At 34.3% G+C, this 16,340-nt stretch overlaps 1 protein-coding gene across 2 annotated transcripts in view; it reads right to left on the bottom strand.

Moving 5' to 3' along the window:
• Window positions 1-16,340, bottom strand: part of SYT1 (synaptotagmin I) — a 503,705-nt gene that overhangs the window by 362,615 nt on the left and 124,750 nt on the right. The window contains exon 4 of one of the 2 annotated variants that reach the window (XM_011981396.1): window positions 3,366-3,406. The exons of the other annotated variant lie outside the window; for it this stretch is intronic. The gene's annotated coding sequence lies outside the window, so the exon portion shown is untranslated. The remainder of the gene's footprint in view (window positions 1-3,365; window positions 3,407-16,340) is intronic. 2 annotated transcript variants of the gene reach the window in all.

The following is a 16,340-nucleotide window of genomic DNA, read 5'->3' as shown; positions in this document are numbered from 1 at the left end:
AACCGAATATCTGAGTTAAAATGCTTAAATTCATTATTTAGGTATCATTTATATCCAGCAATTGACATGCAGAATATGATCCCTGTTCTTCTGTCTTTCCTTTGACCATGCAGATCACTCCCCTATCTCATTTATAAACTCATTCTTCTGGTCTTGTTAGTGAAATATACTTGGACGTTAGGGTTATATCCTTAGTATTCCGCTCTTTTATCTTCATTCTTTTCTCTTGACAATCCAACCGACAATCAGAAAGCTGCAGCTAACATCTGCATGTTAACCTACACTTCCAACCAGTACTTTTCCCCTTAGTTTACTCTTGCATTTCCAACTGCTTGCTGGATAGCTGCAGGAATCTCAGAGCAGCAGGTCTACAGTTGACTAATTTTCTTCTGACTCAAACTGGTTCCCTCCCCACCATCTGTATTTCAATTATATAATCTCTCAGGGTCCTAAGATTGTACTCATTAATTTAGTCACAAAGTCCTGCCAAGTTAACCTCTACAATGTCTGCAATCCAGTCCTTCTCTTTGGTCTCTACCTTAGAACAAATTAAATTGCTTTTTTTTTTTTTTTTTTTTTGAAGGCGGAGTCTGCTCTGTCGCCCAGGCTGGAGTGCAGTGGCGCGATCTCGGCTCGACTCCCGGGTTCACACCATTCTCCTGCCTCAGCCTCCCGAGCAGCTGGGTCTAAAGGCGCCCGCTACCACGCCTGATTAATTTTTTGTATTTTTAGTAGAGATGGGGTTTCACCTCACCGTGTTAGCCAGGATTGTCTCGATCTCCTGACCTCGTGATCTGCCCGCCTCGGTCTCTCAAAGTGCTGGGATTACAGGCATGAGCCACTGCGCCGGGCCAAATTGCTTATTTTCTTATCTCCAATATCCAAAATATTCTGTCAACAATTGCTATATTAATCTACCCAAAGCCTGCTACTGACATATCACTTCCCTGCTCAGAGGAGTGTAAGGATTTTCTCTTGCTTATGAAACAGTCTGATGTTTCATATTCTGCTTACTTTCCATTACTCTTCTTTATATGTAACAATTAAACTGGACTTAATTCTGTTCTCCAAAATACTCTAGAATGGTTACTTTGTTAGTGCTGGACACGTTGCTAAGCCTTGTATGTTCATGCATTATACCAAGTAGTACTCATCACACATGGAAAGATGGGCATCATCATTATTTTGCATTAAAAATGAGAAGGCTGAAGCTCAAAAAAATAGATAATGTGGTCAATGCTAAACAAACAGGAGGTGGAAGAGCTAGAATTTGAAGCCAAGCCATTTGATCCCAGTAGCCACATATGTTCAACCACTGTGCTCTACGTGTTCTGAATTGTATTTTTGGCTCTAACTGTTCTTTCTGCCTTGAATATCTCCTTGATCCTGCACAGTACGATCTGTGTCTACCTCTCTAATCTGACCTCATTCTGTACCACCACCGTTTTGTTCTAGTTATTGTTTCTTGAACTCATGACCAATATTGTTTCAATCTCGGAATCTCTAATAAATCTATTTCCTTTTTTCTGAAATGCTCTATTTGAGACTGGCTTTTAATATTTATTCAGATACTGTGTTTCCAGAAAGCCCTACCTCACAAAAAGGCCCCTTTCTCCCCTCTTTCAAACAACTTTCAAGTTTGCTTGAAACTTAACTCTCAAGCAACTTGCTGTTATCCTATCTTATTATTGTAATAGAATTTATCAGTATCTGAACTTACCTAATTTATCTTGTATTTGTTTACCAGAAGGCTTTAGAGTAGGGTTTAGTTAATGCTGTTCAATTGATCTATCTAGCCCTTGGACAAGTTCATAGTACGATGCTAAATTAATATGTGTGTAAGGAATAAAGAGATCCTTGCCTATTAATAACCTACTAATACTTCAGGATCCAAATTAAAACCATCACCCTGATGAAACATCAGGATTTATGCATCTCCCCATTATTTCCTAATCATATTTTTTATGGTCACTTATTTCTCTAAATTGCCTCAGGATTTTGTAGCAATTAGAGAACATGCTATATATGTATTGTATATGTCATATAGTGTGTTTTTAAAAATCCCACCCCCTCCTAATTTGTAAGTTCCCTAAAGAGAGGTATGATATTTTATTCAGTTTTGTAAGCACCATAAAATCCTTATTTATATACTTTTATAGTTTTTCTATTAAATTTGAAAAAATAATTCTTTGTATTTTGAAGGACATATTGAGATGACTGTTGTCTAATAGAGTAGACCAAATTACAAAAAAAAATTTTTTTTACTCCATTAAATGATGTCAACATAATTTTTTTATAATAACGTATCATATAACATTGCAATGTATTGCAAGAAAAACACTATTTTCCAGTGACAAGAGCCCACAATAATACTGTAAAACAATCCCTGTGCAGCTATTTTTAGTATAATTTTACTATTTGTCACTGTGGGAGCGTTCAATTTTTCTATATTTCCTGCCTTATGTTCTTACAGTATGCATGTGGAATATCTATTAAGTTAAATTTACAGACCCAAGGGTAAGATTGCACTACTAGTGTGGATAAGTACATATTCTTAAGAGAGCCCCATCCTCTGGCGTTATCTGTTGAAGCTCTTATGGGTCATTTTCACACATATGAAAAATACCTGCTCAGAGAAAATCTGTTCAAAATATGATTAATTATCACAGATACGGTTTAACCAGGGAAGTTGAGTTAGACAGTAAGAGGTCACATCATTCTTATTTCCCTAAAGGTATTTTAGAAGCCACTATGAATCTAACATTAATGACTACTTAAAATATTTTTACTTTATGGAATAAATATTATGCTATATTATTCAATTAAAACTTTTTGAATACCCTTTAAACAATTTTATTTTTACTTACATAAAAGAATATACCTACTGTCTGCTAGGTCAGTTTTTAAAAAAAATTTTTTGGTAAGGAAAATTTCACTCCTCATTCCATATCATAAAGTAAAAATTGAATGGCTACAGTTGAAAAAAACATTTAACAAGTTAAATGAAAAAAATATCTTTTTAGGACTTTGCTTATTCTGGAATTTTACTAGTTCACTATTTTCATTCCTCTTTCATTTTGATTTATTTTAAGTTGTCTATGCAAAGCCCAAAGATAAGGAAAATTTATTTTAAAAGTGGCAATGTCTAATTAAAGGATTAGGGATAATTTTTATATTATTTTCTTATTTGAATATTCATATCTTCACTTTTTTGAATGAGCACATATTTTAAATGTAATCAATAATAAAGAAAATGCCACGATAAATAAAACTTATCTGTGTTTAGGGAAAGCCACAGTCAATACTGCTTAAAGGCATTAGCTTGGGAATCATTGCTAATAGTGAAATCCAATTTGAATACTTACTCGACCTGGGGTAAATGACTCTTGTACCTCAGTTTCTGTATCTGTAAAATGGTAATAATAATCATATTTACCTTATAGTGTTATGAGGATGAAATGCGACAATGAATGTAAAGCATTTAAGAAAATACCTGACAAATGCTCACATTCAAAGTATTTCTCAGTGGAGAAAAAGGTTGAGTCCATTTTATGAAATTCTATTACCTACAATCAGGATGTTATCTCAGAGAACAGATGACCACCTACTTAACTATTTGTTGATTCAGAAATGGTTCATCCTTACTACTGCAAGCCTCAATCTCATTTTATCTGTACCACAAATATCAATAACAGCCAATAAGGTATTTTGAATATGTTTATACAAACAGTTGCACATGCAGTATTTGCTGAGTATTTACTTGTACCAGGCACTGTGCTAAGTGCTGTGACACTGGAGATACAGTGGTAAAAAGACAGTTGAGATGTGTGTTCTCCTGGAGCTCACATTCCACTACAGAAAGAAAGAAAACATGCCAGTGAACCGTACAGCATTTTAGTTATTGAAGTGCTAAGGAGGAAACACAGAGAGAAGGCTATAGAGTAGAGTGGCTGCCTCTTAGAAGCAGCACTGTGTTGGATGGGGCCCTTAGGAATGACCTTGCTGAAAAGGAAAACGGAAGTCTAGGGGAAGCTTTCTAGGGGTGAAAGTATTGAGTGTCATGTCTTTGCCAATGATAAAAAGTTGGCATGTACCAGAAACAGCAAGAAACCTGTGCAGCTGTAGGAAGGACAAAGAGAGAGATACAGAGAGAGAAGGAAAGAGAAAGAGGACATATGTGTAGGTATATTTCTATGCACAGAGATCAATATTATAAAGCACCTTTTGCAGAATGTGGATTTTATTTATAATGTGAATAATAGCCACAGGAGGAGTTCAGTAAGCAGCGATATATTATGATCAAAGACCAATTACGAGGCGATAAATGCAAGGTTTCTAAAAAAAGATGTCATTAAAGCATCTTTAGGAGTGCAACCCTTATGAGTAGGAAATTTTAAGATTTTGAGAATGTGATCTGTCTTGAACAGAATAACAAATGAAAAAAGTACTATTTAACATCTTTTATTTTATTAATTAATTTATTTTAATTTTACTTATTATTTGAGGAAGTATTTCACTCTGTCACCTAGGCTGGAATGCAGTGGCGTGATCATAGCTCATTGCAGCCTCAACCTGTCAGGTTCAAATGATCCTGTGGCCTCAGTCCTCCAGTAGCTGGGACTACAGGCATGCACCACCATGCCTGGCTAATTTTTTTACTTTTCGTAGAGATGGCGTTTTGCCATGTTGCCCAGGCTGTTCTCGAGTGGTCTACATACCTCAAATTTGCAAAGTGCTAGGATTACATGTATGAGCCACCACACCAAGGTTATTTATTTATTGAGGAAATTTATATATAACACAAACTTGACTATTTTAACCATTTTAAGTGGACAGTTCTATGCCATTAACTACATTCACACTGTACAAACAACACCTCTTTCCATCTTCAGAACTTTTCACCTTCCCTAAAACTCTGTACCTTGTAAACTCTGACTCTCCATTTCTCCCCTTCCTTCAGCACTCTACTTTCTGTCTCTATGAATTTGACAACCCTAGTCACCTCATATAAGTGAAATCATATAATATTTGTTCTTTGTGACTGGATTATTTCACTTAGCATAATGTCTCCAAGGTTCATCCATTTTGTAGCATGTGTCAGAATTTCCTTCCTTTTTAAGTCTGAAAAATATTCCATTGTACAGTTGTACCACATTTTGTTTATTCACTTATCTACCGATGGAATCAACACAAGTTGCTTCCACCTTTGGTACTTGTGAATAGTGCAATGAATTATTTGGCTTGTGAATAATGCTTGTGAATAGTGCTACTATGAACACGAGTGTGCAAATATCTGTTCTTACCTTTCATTTTAAGGTACAGTTTTTCTGGATTCTAACAAAATGAATTCTGATCAGAATAATAAAACAAATGTAAAATAAAATGTGTTGATAAATAATCTTATTTATTTCATTATGTACATAATATTGGAGAACAAAATAAGATTGGAATGTTTTCCACTGCAGTGATGTAGAAGTAACATACTTATTTTAATGCCACAATGTGTTTTGCATGTTTTTCTTCATAGAGCACATAAACATAATATAAAAATATAGAATTTACATATAAGGATTAAACCATTCTTCAAAGTTTTTAAAAGACAGTTAAATATTTATGTAGTTCTACAGGTAGCTAAGTAACAAGTATAATTAAAAATCTAAATCAATTCATATATTTATGGAACAGGTCAACTAAGACATATGTAATCAGCCTGTAAAATGACTCATTTATTGTATCCTGATTATAAGAGCAATCCATGATAATTCATTCCCTCATTACAGGGAATTTGGAAAATAGAGCAAACATAGTAAATTACTGCAACCCCATCATCAGATAATAAGTAGTTTGGTTTATACCTTTTTAGTCTTTTTTTTCCTATGTGTATTTTCACTGCAAGACAGTTGTGTCTATATTGTTTTGTAAGATCCTTTCTCTCCTCCTCCTCCTTTCTATTTTCTCCTTCCTCTCCTCCCTCCTCCTTGCCTTCGTTCCTCTTGTTTTCAACTAATAATGTGTTAAAAGCATTTTCCTATTATTATGACTTCTTAGCAGACCAGTTTTCAATGAAAAACCTTGAAGATATAGTATGACCTGGTGATTAAGAAGAGGTTTGGAAGCTAGATTGCATGAGTCCAAAGTTGGCTCTGCCACTTGCTAGGAGTGTGACCTCAGGAAATTTATTCAAATTAGTTACCTCTTTTCCTCATCATAAAATGAGGGATAAACATAATACTTTGTACAGTTGCTGTGAGTACTCAATAAAACAATATTAATGAACTACTCCTTAAAACAATACTTCCAAAGAAGCACTCGAAATGTTTATTATTTAACATAAATCTATTTTTTGAATATGCTTATATATAACATATGAATAATATATCACTTTATTACCTTAAAGTTCAAAGAACATGTACAATCATTTAATCAAGTGTTAAATAATTTGACAAATCTTTGGAAATTTCTATGGCAAAATATAATTACTGTGATTTTAAAGCTTTAGCATGCCTACAATTACCTGAAATGTTGAATGGAAATGCTTCCCCCGGGATTCTAATGTAGAGGATCCGGATTAGGAGTCCAGAGTATTAGTGCTGTGCTTTGAAAAATGTGAACTAGATTAATCTCCAATTGAATCCAGTAAGTCAGTCACTGTCATAATTAGGAATTAGTGTCTATGTTATTTTTATAAAATCACACAGGACATGACTGACAATTTATTTCAAAGTATAGCAGTGTTTGTTTTTAACACGGACACAGAAGTTAAAAACAGCAACAACAAAAACAACAACAACTCATTCTTTTAAAGATATTTATCAACACATTTCTTCACATTATTAGAAATGACAAGCTATATATGGATTAAAAACCCTACTTTGTATTTACAGATAGACTACTTTTACCATCTGAGAAGTTGGAATTTCTCCAATATTTCTGATTTTTGAGTAATTGTTCACTGTTCTACCTCAAGAGTACATTTCTATCAAAACAGATGCCTTAGAACTATATGGTTTTAAATTATTAATTTTTATTTCTCTCTAAAGGATAACATTAACCAGGCATATGTTTATTCCAAATTGCATTGTTTAAAAATTCTCAGTGGCAATGAATAAATAATGTTTAGACAAAAGAACATTATTGTGCTAAAGCTTCTCTTTTATATGGAAAATGGATTTTTTGAATTAATACATTTCTCAATTGGTAGGGAGTATTTAGTGACATCAGGGAATTAACAATTTTCTCAGGATCAGGACTGTGAGCCAAGTGGCAAAATTCACCTTCTGGCTGCATTGCCTTTATTTGGTTAAAGTTTATATAAATTTGTCATTGCCAAGATTGGACAGAGTTACTAAGGATAGCACTAAAGTAACCTATTTATCTTTTCTTTTATTTCCTCCTTTCCTGTGCTCACAATGTAGAAAATTACCATTGGCCGCATTTTTTGGAATTACTTCCTAATTTGCCCTTGAGTGGCAGCAGTAAAGCTCTAAAGGATAAAAAGTCGATACTCATACATTGGACCAGTTGAAATTGCTCTGCTACCAATCTGTGTAGTGTGCTCTTCACAGGTTCTGAAATAGCATGTGGAGAGGCAAAAATTTTGAGATCATGTTATGGTTAGATCAGATATTTCTTAGGAGCTGCTTATTCACAAAGAGATTCAGTTCCTCAAAGGTCCTGATAGGAGCCTCTGTCAACACGTGGTTTTCTCCTGTTGTACCATAGCAGGGTACAACATGTTTATGATTGGACTGCGGCCAAGAGCCCAAGGATGGAAACATTGTAGTAAGTCACCACTAACCAGAACATTAAATGTTTTTTTCTTAGTGAATAACTGGACACTGTACAATAACTGTTTAGAGAACTACTTTAATATATTTAATTGAAACCACATCTTTATAACCTGAAATTCTAGTATACCCTTTGAGATGGGGTAGCATAAATAATATTAACTGACATAGACAAGTTTAGATCTAGCCAATATAAATAGTTTCTTTTGCTGGGTGTTTCATACTTATTGGGCTCTTGTTGCTAATACTTTGAGATTTCTTCATTTCTGGTTTTATTACTGACATACAAAAATTTTGCTATTAGATGATGAATTCTGGAATAAAGAGGTTCAAGGTAACTTAGAATTATTAGGGACCACTTTGTACCCAGCTCATTTGGAGATGACAGTGTCGTGGAAGAAGTGATGACTTTAGTGTCAGAAAGACTTACATTGGGCAAGTTGTTGAACCTTTTGCAGAGGGAGATTCATGTATAAAACTGGATGTTAACATCTCATTCATATAAATATTGGAAAATAAAATGAAACAAAGAACGTGAAACTTCTATGGTTTTTGAAGAGCAGAGAAACTCATTAAATGGTGGCTGAGATAAAACATAAGCCCAGAGAGACTAGGAGAAAACAAAATAGAAAACATTTCAGGAAAACAAAACAAGTTTTTAAAAGACCATGCAATGTCTGATAGATTTCAGGTAAATGTGTGTGTGTGAGTAATATGCATGCTCACATGCACACACCTGAAAATGGACTCTTGTTTCACACTAAAGAAGGCAAAGAAGGTAAGCTTTTCCCTAGTTAGGAACTAGCAATGTAGCTTTGGGAGTCCTGCCTTTCCATCTCTAAGCAGGATACTTGAAAGTTTAAATTTTCTATCATTATCAAATATAAATTTACAGTTGTTATAGTTTTACTACTATTCCTTGGAGGAGAAGACAAATAGGTCACTTTCCAGAGGTTAATAGTACTGCTTTTTTTCTTGAATAAATCTGGGTAAGGCCTCATTTGACAAAATCTTAGCTTTATTTTGTGAGTGTGTTGGTTTTTCTAGAGGGACTTTCAAAGATTACATAGCATTTTATGGTGATACTGGCTGCTATAGGGAGTCATAAGAAAAGGGAAACATTTGTTTCTATAGCCCCTCCAAAAACTGCTTTCTAAGACCTCTGAGGTTTAATCTCTTGTGGATACATGATATCAATGACCTCTGGCTAACGGGTCATTCTGGCAGTCTTATGCATCTTAGAGGATGATAATATATTATTTTGGTTTTTTAAAACCAAGGAATATATGCTTATCTACCAGATGTATGGTTGATAGCACTCAGACTAGTTAAGAGGGACCAGCCCTATTCAGGGTCTCTTGGACTGTGACTACTGCAGTAAGGGAATACACCTGTATTCTTTGGACAATTTCAAATGTTTTTGCTTCATCTGTCCGTTTTCACTCTACCTCTTCTACTTTTAGTAATTACATCCACATCTGTGGCTTCAACCTTCCTGCTTTTGTAAAGATTCCCAAGTATGTAACTAGCTCAAATCAAAGCCCCCTGACATGCAACACTTCCAAAATAGGTATATTATCTTCTCTGCCCTGATTCAATCTCAGTCAATGTCTCTTCTGTACTTGATTGTGGCTAATGGCATCTAGGAATTACCATTTACTTCCTTTCCTTGCTATTCTGCCCTTCTTTGCTTGTCATCAACTGATGTGGATTCTGATTCCTAAAAATCACTTGAATCTTTCTCAGCCTCGTAATCTCTTTGATTCTGCCTTTGTCCCACCTCACTGTGAGTATGGCAATGGACTTTTATCTCAACTGGGTACTAAAGTCAATTTGACTCCCACATTGCTTCCAATGTGAAGATGTCATGCCTCTGCTCAAACTCCTTTAATAGCTGCCCCACCAGTATCTACCCCTGATCTTTCATGATTCTTCCTTCCAATCACACCGAGTTTCTTTCCTCCAAATGGATCGTATTGTTGCACTCCTCTGTTCCTTTTAATATACTGTTTATTTCACCTAAAATGCCTCTTTTCAAGAGGAAACTCTGTCTCATCCTTCAGGGTTCAACTAAACATGATCTCTGCCGTGTAATATTCCTCAGCTGCCCCAGGAAGTGTTAAGAAACGTATCCTCTGGACTACATCTATTAAAGCATTAATCACATTTAGCAAAATTTGCTTACATGACCTGTCTCTCAGGAAATCAAAAGATCCTTGCTAGCTGGTATATTGTTCCACCTGACCAATGCAGGAAACCAAAATACACCACCGCAGAGTGTACCTTTTTGGCATATTTTGAGATGGGTATTCACAGGCACTGCAGACACAAGCATAGCTCTGAAAAATCTATCCTTTTGTAAAAGAAATTTACATCTATCTATATTAATAAAGCAAACAAAAGTTGCAGGCAGAGGCTTTTTCTGAGGTCCTTTTTTTCTAAACCTAGGAAAGATTATTTAACAGGAAAAGGGAATTAAAGCAAGGTCTCACAATTTTAAAGGTCTGACAGATAAATTATTACTACAGGTTACCATCTGTTCTTTCTGTGGGCTATTGCCTGAGAGACTTTATCTATACAATGAAAAAACAGCCTTTATTCACAGTGCATTTCCTCCCCTCATCCTCCCTTAACCTGCCACCACAGCCCCCAGGACCTCCAAGACTCTATTCTTTCTGTACAACATAAAAATGTCAACCATCAGGCTCTTTTTTGAGTGTCATATTTTGTGTGACTCTCATGCTCATGTGCATATAATAAATTTGTATGTGTTTTTACCCTGTTAATCTGTCTCTTGTCAGTTTGTTTTACAGCCACAAATTATTGAATCTTCAGAAGGAAGAGGGAGAAAAGTTGCTTTTGTCCCTAACAGTTTTGGTGAGCCCAGCCAGGAGACCAAATCACTCTGCTCAGTTTGGAGGCTGTAAATGGGACCCTGGGACAACCGACAAAAAAGCCAGCCAAGAAAGGTAAGAATTTTTACCAAGGTCAGTATTCCCAGATCTCTGCCTTTAAAGCTCAGTTAAGTAAGGGTGGCAAGAGTCACTCCCCATCTCTTTTTCCTTCAAATTTGGATTTGCTGGTGAAAACATGTCTATAAATGAGGTCTTTTATTGATTTGAATCACTTTTGTAATAAATAAATTGGTTGTACGTATAAAAACTCTCAACTATTGCTATCTATGAAAAGATCAAATTAAAAAAAAAAGGAGAGAGGGACACAAGTAAATATACCTGTTACCCTTAAAGACTCCTTTGGTAATATTAAAATAATAAAAATAAGTTTTAGAACAAAGTTAAAATCCTTATAAATGAGAAAATTTTTTGGATCTCTGGGCTCCAGATTTTAAAACTTCCCTTTTCTGAATCTACCTCCATTTTTTTCAGTAAATTTCTTTAGATCGGGAGATAAATATTTGTAAGAATTAGTTGATAAGAATTTGTTTGAATTATTTGTTTTGAATTTGTATAACTATTGACTTTTGGGGTACTCATTTGATAATGATCCTTTTCCCTCTCATGAATGGCTTTTGTTTTCCTGTTTGTCTTACCAACTGTTGTCTCTTTTAAACTTTTTGTCTATTGAGGGCACACAGATTATCAGGCCCTCATGTATGGGTGGCCTACCAAAAGACTGAGAGACCCACAAATATGGCTGACAGAAATGTGGGTTGTACGCCATTTTTGACAAGCAAAGCTTTTCTTTCTTTTTGACTGTCTTTGATTGGGACTGGCTTTGGATTTTCAACAGCCTGTATCCTTTTGCTCTAACTTTAGATACTTGGTTAAAGCCATTAAAAGGCTTATTAATTTTGGTCAAGAGAATTGTTTTTGGTGTTGAGTCTCTTGTAGATATAACTTTGGTTTAGGGCTCTGGCTCATACTCAGAGCATAATTAAAATTTCTTCGCCTTCTCTCCTAGGCTAAAATGGAACTATATACTCAGGGAAAAAAAAGGCTATTTAAAAATTTAAGGCAAACGAAAAATCTTAAAGGTCTTTTCTATTAATACTGATAAACGGTTTTGACCATTGTAAACAGGTAGTATTAACTTTATTAATACTTTATAAATTGGTGAATTTTATATTATTGTGTCTGTTGGAAGTTTTAAAATAAAAACTATAATATTTTTGTTTGTGTCCTATTTGTATGTTTGTATATGTTTATACATGTGTGCATGTATGGTGTAAGTTGTATCTACATAGGATAAAATTCCTTGGAAGAGTTTCGAATTGGCTTAAAGTAAAATTAGTTTTCATAAATTAAATACTTTTAAGACTGCTAGAAATATAGTAACAAACTCAAAGGGTGTTCAAGTTCATGTGGCTTGGGTAAATCTTTCACAAATAGGAATAGTTTAATGCGGTTGGTTTTAAAGTAATTAAATAGATGTAAGTGGGATAAAAGTTTATAAATTTAATTTTTAACAATAATTATGTTTCATAATATATATTTTCAAAGGTTTCTCAAATCTTTCAGGTAACTACACCCTTAAAGTATTGCTAAACTAAATTAGATAATGAATATTCCTTAAATAATTAGCTCATTTCCAAGTAAGATATAATATGGAACATTAATTGCTAACCATACATTTTAGCTTATTTACTTACTTTAACTTCTTGTCATAAGAGAACTAAATATATTTGGGTTGGCTGGTAAATACGCCCCCATCCACATAGTAAAATTATTTTATGAGAAAGCTTTTGTTTCTAGAAATTATGAAATCTGTATTGCTAACATGTGTTGGTACATGACAGTTCAAGATTGTTTACTTCCTAGATTTTCACTGGAAAATAAGACTACTAAGAATTGAAATTCTAATTAATATATGTAATTAAAACTACTAGAAATAAGAGAAAAAATTCTGTATGTAAGTGTACAAGGAAACTAGGATGCGTTTTTGGTGAGGAAAGTTATAAGGAAGGCATGAGGATTTTTTGTTGTTGAAGAAAAAATAATTATTCTAGTTTAAAGCTTGTTTCAGAATGAAGAAATGATACATAAAAAGCTGAATGACAGTTCAAGAGAGTTGGGAAAAGAGAGTGAGAGAAAATATTGTAAGGTTAAACTGACTAAAGTTGAATAAAATTATTATAAAGGTTTCAGAAATGAGCTTTAATAGAAAAAGTACACTGGTACAAAACTAAAATTTGGTCTTCTCTTTTAAAAACAAGAGTATTGATAGATTTTTGTATTTTATCAAAATAATTTCCTGTGCTTTATACTGTCTTTATTAGGTCTTTGAATACTTAGAAAAACTGGGTTAAAGAGTTAAACTGTTTCTATAATTATCTAACTTCCTGCATTTTCTTTTGAAGTCTTTTAATTATCATTCTGGTTAAATGAATAACTACAATTTCACAATGAATAGTAACCTGTGTTCCTATTTTTGATCGAATGCTTTGAACCTTTATTTTTAACAACCTTCTCCAAATCAAAATTAAGTCTTTTTGACCTTAAACTAACTTTCGGGCATTCCAGAAGGACCCCAGCAGCACAAAAGAGAGATATTAAACAAGTCAGGCCCATTTAATATGTTAAGTTATATGGGAAGCACTCCAAATAGCAAGTAATGTTTAACCTTCTTTGAGTTATATTTTTATAGATATGTTAGTCACATGTATGTTTAACCTTCTTTGAGTTATAATTTCATATATATGTTATCCACATGTATTCCAAAATTGTATGAAATTTCTAGAAATTTATAGTCCTGGTGTACATTATCAGTAATAATTATGATTATGTTAAAATGTTGTATGCCAAAATACATTTCCTTGTCAATGACTTGTTATGAATTCTCATTAGGTTTTTAAGCATGGCTATTGTAAGTTTTTGTCATTGACAGACAGTGGTTTTGCTTCTTCTCTAAAAGCATCTTGCAATCAGTTATAGCCCCAAATTGCTTTTCTTCAATGAAATTTATAGAAAAGCCTCTGACAAGTACCATTGAATATAGGTTTCTGATGATTTTGAGATCATAGTATTTCATTGGGTAAGAATTCCAGAACTCTAATGAAAAAACTGGACTCATAAAACTACTAACCTAACTTCAAGCACAATAAGAACTATTACATGGGACTAAAGTAATGAAAGATTATGATTTTATGACTTTTTTTTGTTTGAAACATGGCTTATTCTTTTATGTTTCATTTTCCACATTAAATTTTTGTTTTTCTTTCAGCTATCTGTAGTTTACAGGAATATGGGAAGGTGTACTTTTGTGTGCAGAATTGAAACTTTTTTTTTCTCCCTACCTGATACCTCCAGAGTTTGGAGATTATTTATGAGTATTCTTATTTCAATAGCAATATAGTTATTTGCTTACATTCAAGAAGAATCTATTCTCTTTGTAATAGGACACAATAGGAAATATTAGCCATATTACTAAGACTTTGCCTGACATGTCCTATTTTCAGATATGACCAGATTCCTCTAAGGAATTAAAGTTGACTTTATGAAGCCAATTAAAACCCATTGGGAAATATATCTTGATATCTTGGGTAAATAATTAACATAGTTGATTTATAGATGAGAAAAAGACATCACTTCCTGAGATGACCTGAAACCTGAAGATATTTTTGGGAACCTTGAGAAAAGAAGTGTTCACCCAAGTTTAAAGGTATTACAGGCACAGTTTGAGGGTGATTCCTTGGATTGGCTTCCCAGCCTCAAGAGCCTTTCAAAAGCTTAATCTGAGATTCCTTGTGAAAAGTTCCAGCAAAGCAAAATTGAAAATGAGCTTATATGATTAATCATCATTTTGCTGTACTTATGTAAATTATTAGGCAAAATATAACAAGCCTAAAACTTATTTTGCAAGTAAGTTAGTTTTACTATGATTAACTTTGGTAAAAAGAGGAAACTCAAGAGAGAAAAATTATGATTTAAAAGAAAGCTATAGTGTATCTGTTATTAGATTCTAGCTCTGTTCATTTTTTTTGAAATTTTATTATTTACCTATAATTTAGACTGGATTCTGAAATTGTTAGTTTCCTCTCATGTCTGACTGCAACTCTCCAAACTAACATTTTCACTTTTTTTCTCCCATTTTTTTCTGACTTGGAATCACTGAAATTAAATGTGCCTTCTTCTTGAAGTTCTGAAAGCTGAAGCTGGTTGACTCCAGAGAAATCACAATAACAACTTAAAATCTGTCAGATTGTCACTGCCTATCCCCACTTCAACTGAAGATGTCTTGAGGCCAAATCTAGAAATCTTTTCAGCTGCTGGACTCAGAAGTAGTTTATATGCTGCTCCAATTGTTAACTTTTGTTTTCTTTTGTTTCTTTAGAGAAGCCTCATATTAAAAACCTGTTTGCTTACACCATGTAGAGACTTAATTGTGGGAATCCTGCAACACCACTTCCTAAAATGAGACATTTTTCTATTTATTCCAATTTATGTTTTTCTTCCCTTTGCTAATGTCTTATCTCAAAATGTCTAACCCAAATTTTCCACAGTTATCAATCCTATTTTATTTTATTTTATTCTTTTCAATCCTATTTTAATATGTAAAACTTTCTGAAAATAAATTTCAAAGAGGGAGCTGTGGGAAACCAAAATATGCCACCCCAAAGCGTGCCTCTTTGGCATATTTTGAGATGGCTATTCAGAGTGTCTGCAGACGCAAGCATGGCTCTGAAAATGTATCCTTTTGTAAAATAAATTTACATGTATGTATTAATAAAGCAAACAAAGGATGCAGGCCGAGGGTTTCTCTGAGGTCCTTTTATTTGAATCTAGGAAAGATTAACTCACAGGAAAAGAGGACTAAAGACAGGTTTGACACTTTTAAAGGTCTGACAGAGAAAGTAGTACCACAGGTTACCATCTATTCTTTTTGAGGGCTATTACCTGACAGACTTTATCTGCACAATGAAACAACAGCCTTTTTCACAGTGCATTTCTTCCCTTTACCCGTCCATAACCTGTCACCACAGCCGCCAGGAGCTCCAGGCCTCTGTTTCGTTCTGTATCATGTAAAAACCTTAGGCCCTTCTTTGAGTCCCGTATTTTGTGTAGCTCCCTATGCACGTGCATGTAATAAACTTGTATGCTTTTTCCTGTGAATCTGTCTATTGTCAGTTTGGTTTATAGACTCAAATAATCTAACCTTCAGAAGGGGGTAAGAAAAATCCCCTTCACTCCTAAACCAACTTCTCATTATCTAGAAAATTAGAATTTACATGAACCCCAGTACTGCTTATGGGTCTCTGATGGAGCTATTTCTTCAGGAATGAGGGAGTATTGGCTGGACGGGCAAAACAGGAAAGTGTGAGAGGTGTTTTGAGATATCATAATAACTGAGGGAAGACAGGAAGAGCAAGAAACCAAATGGAGGCAGATATACTGGAATGATGTATTTCAGGCTATTAAGTGGGACTGGAGAAAAAATTGCTATCCTGGCCGGGCGCGGTGGCTCAAGCCTGTAATCCCAGCACTTTGGGAGGCCGAGACTGGTGGATCACGAGGTCAGGAGATCGAGACCATCCTGGCTAACACAGTGAAACCCTGTCTCTACTAAAAAATACAAAAATCTAGCCGGGCGAGGTGG

This window comes from Mandrillus leucophaeus, unplaced genomic scaffold (genome assembly GCF_000951045.1).
Source record: "Mandrillus leucophaeus isolate KB7577 unplaced genomic scaffold, Mleu.le_1.0 Scaffold225, whole genome shotgun sequence".
Lineage (NCBI taxonomy): Eukaryota > Metazoa > Chordata > Mammalia > Primates > Cercopithecidae > Mandrillus > Mandrillus leucophaeus.
Note: the sequence above shows the minus strand (reverse complement) of the source record. Positions and strands in the feature narration are given on the sequence as shown.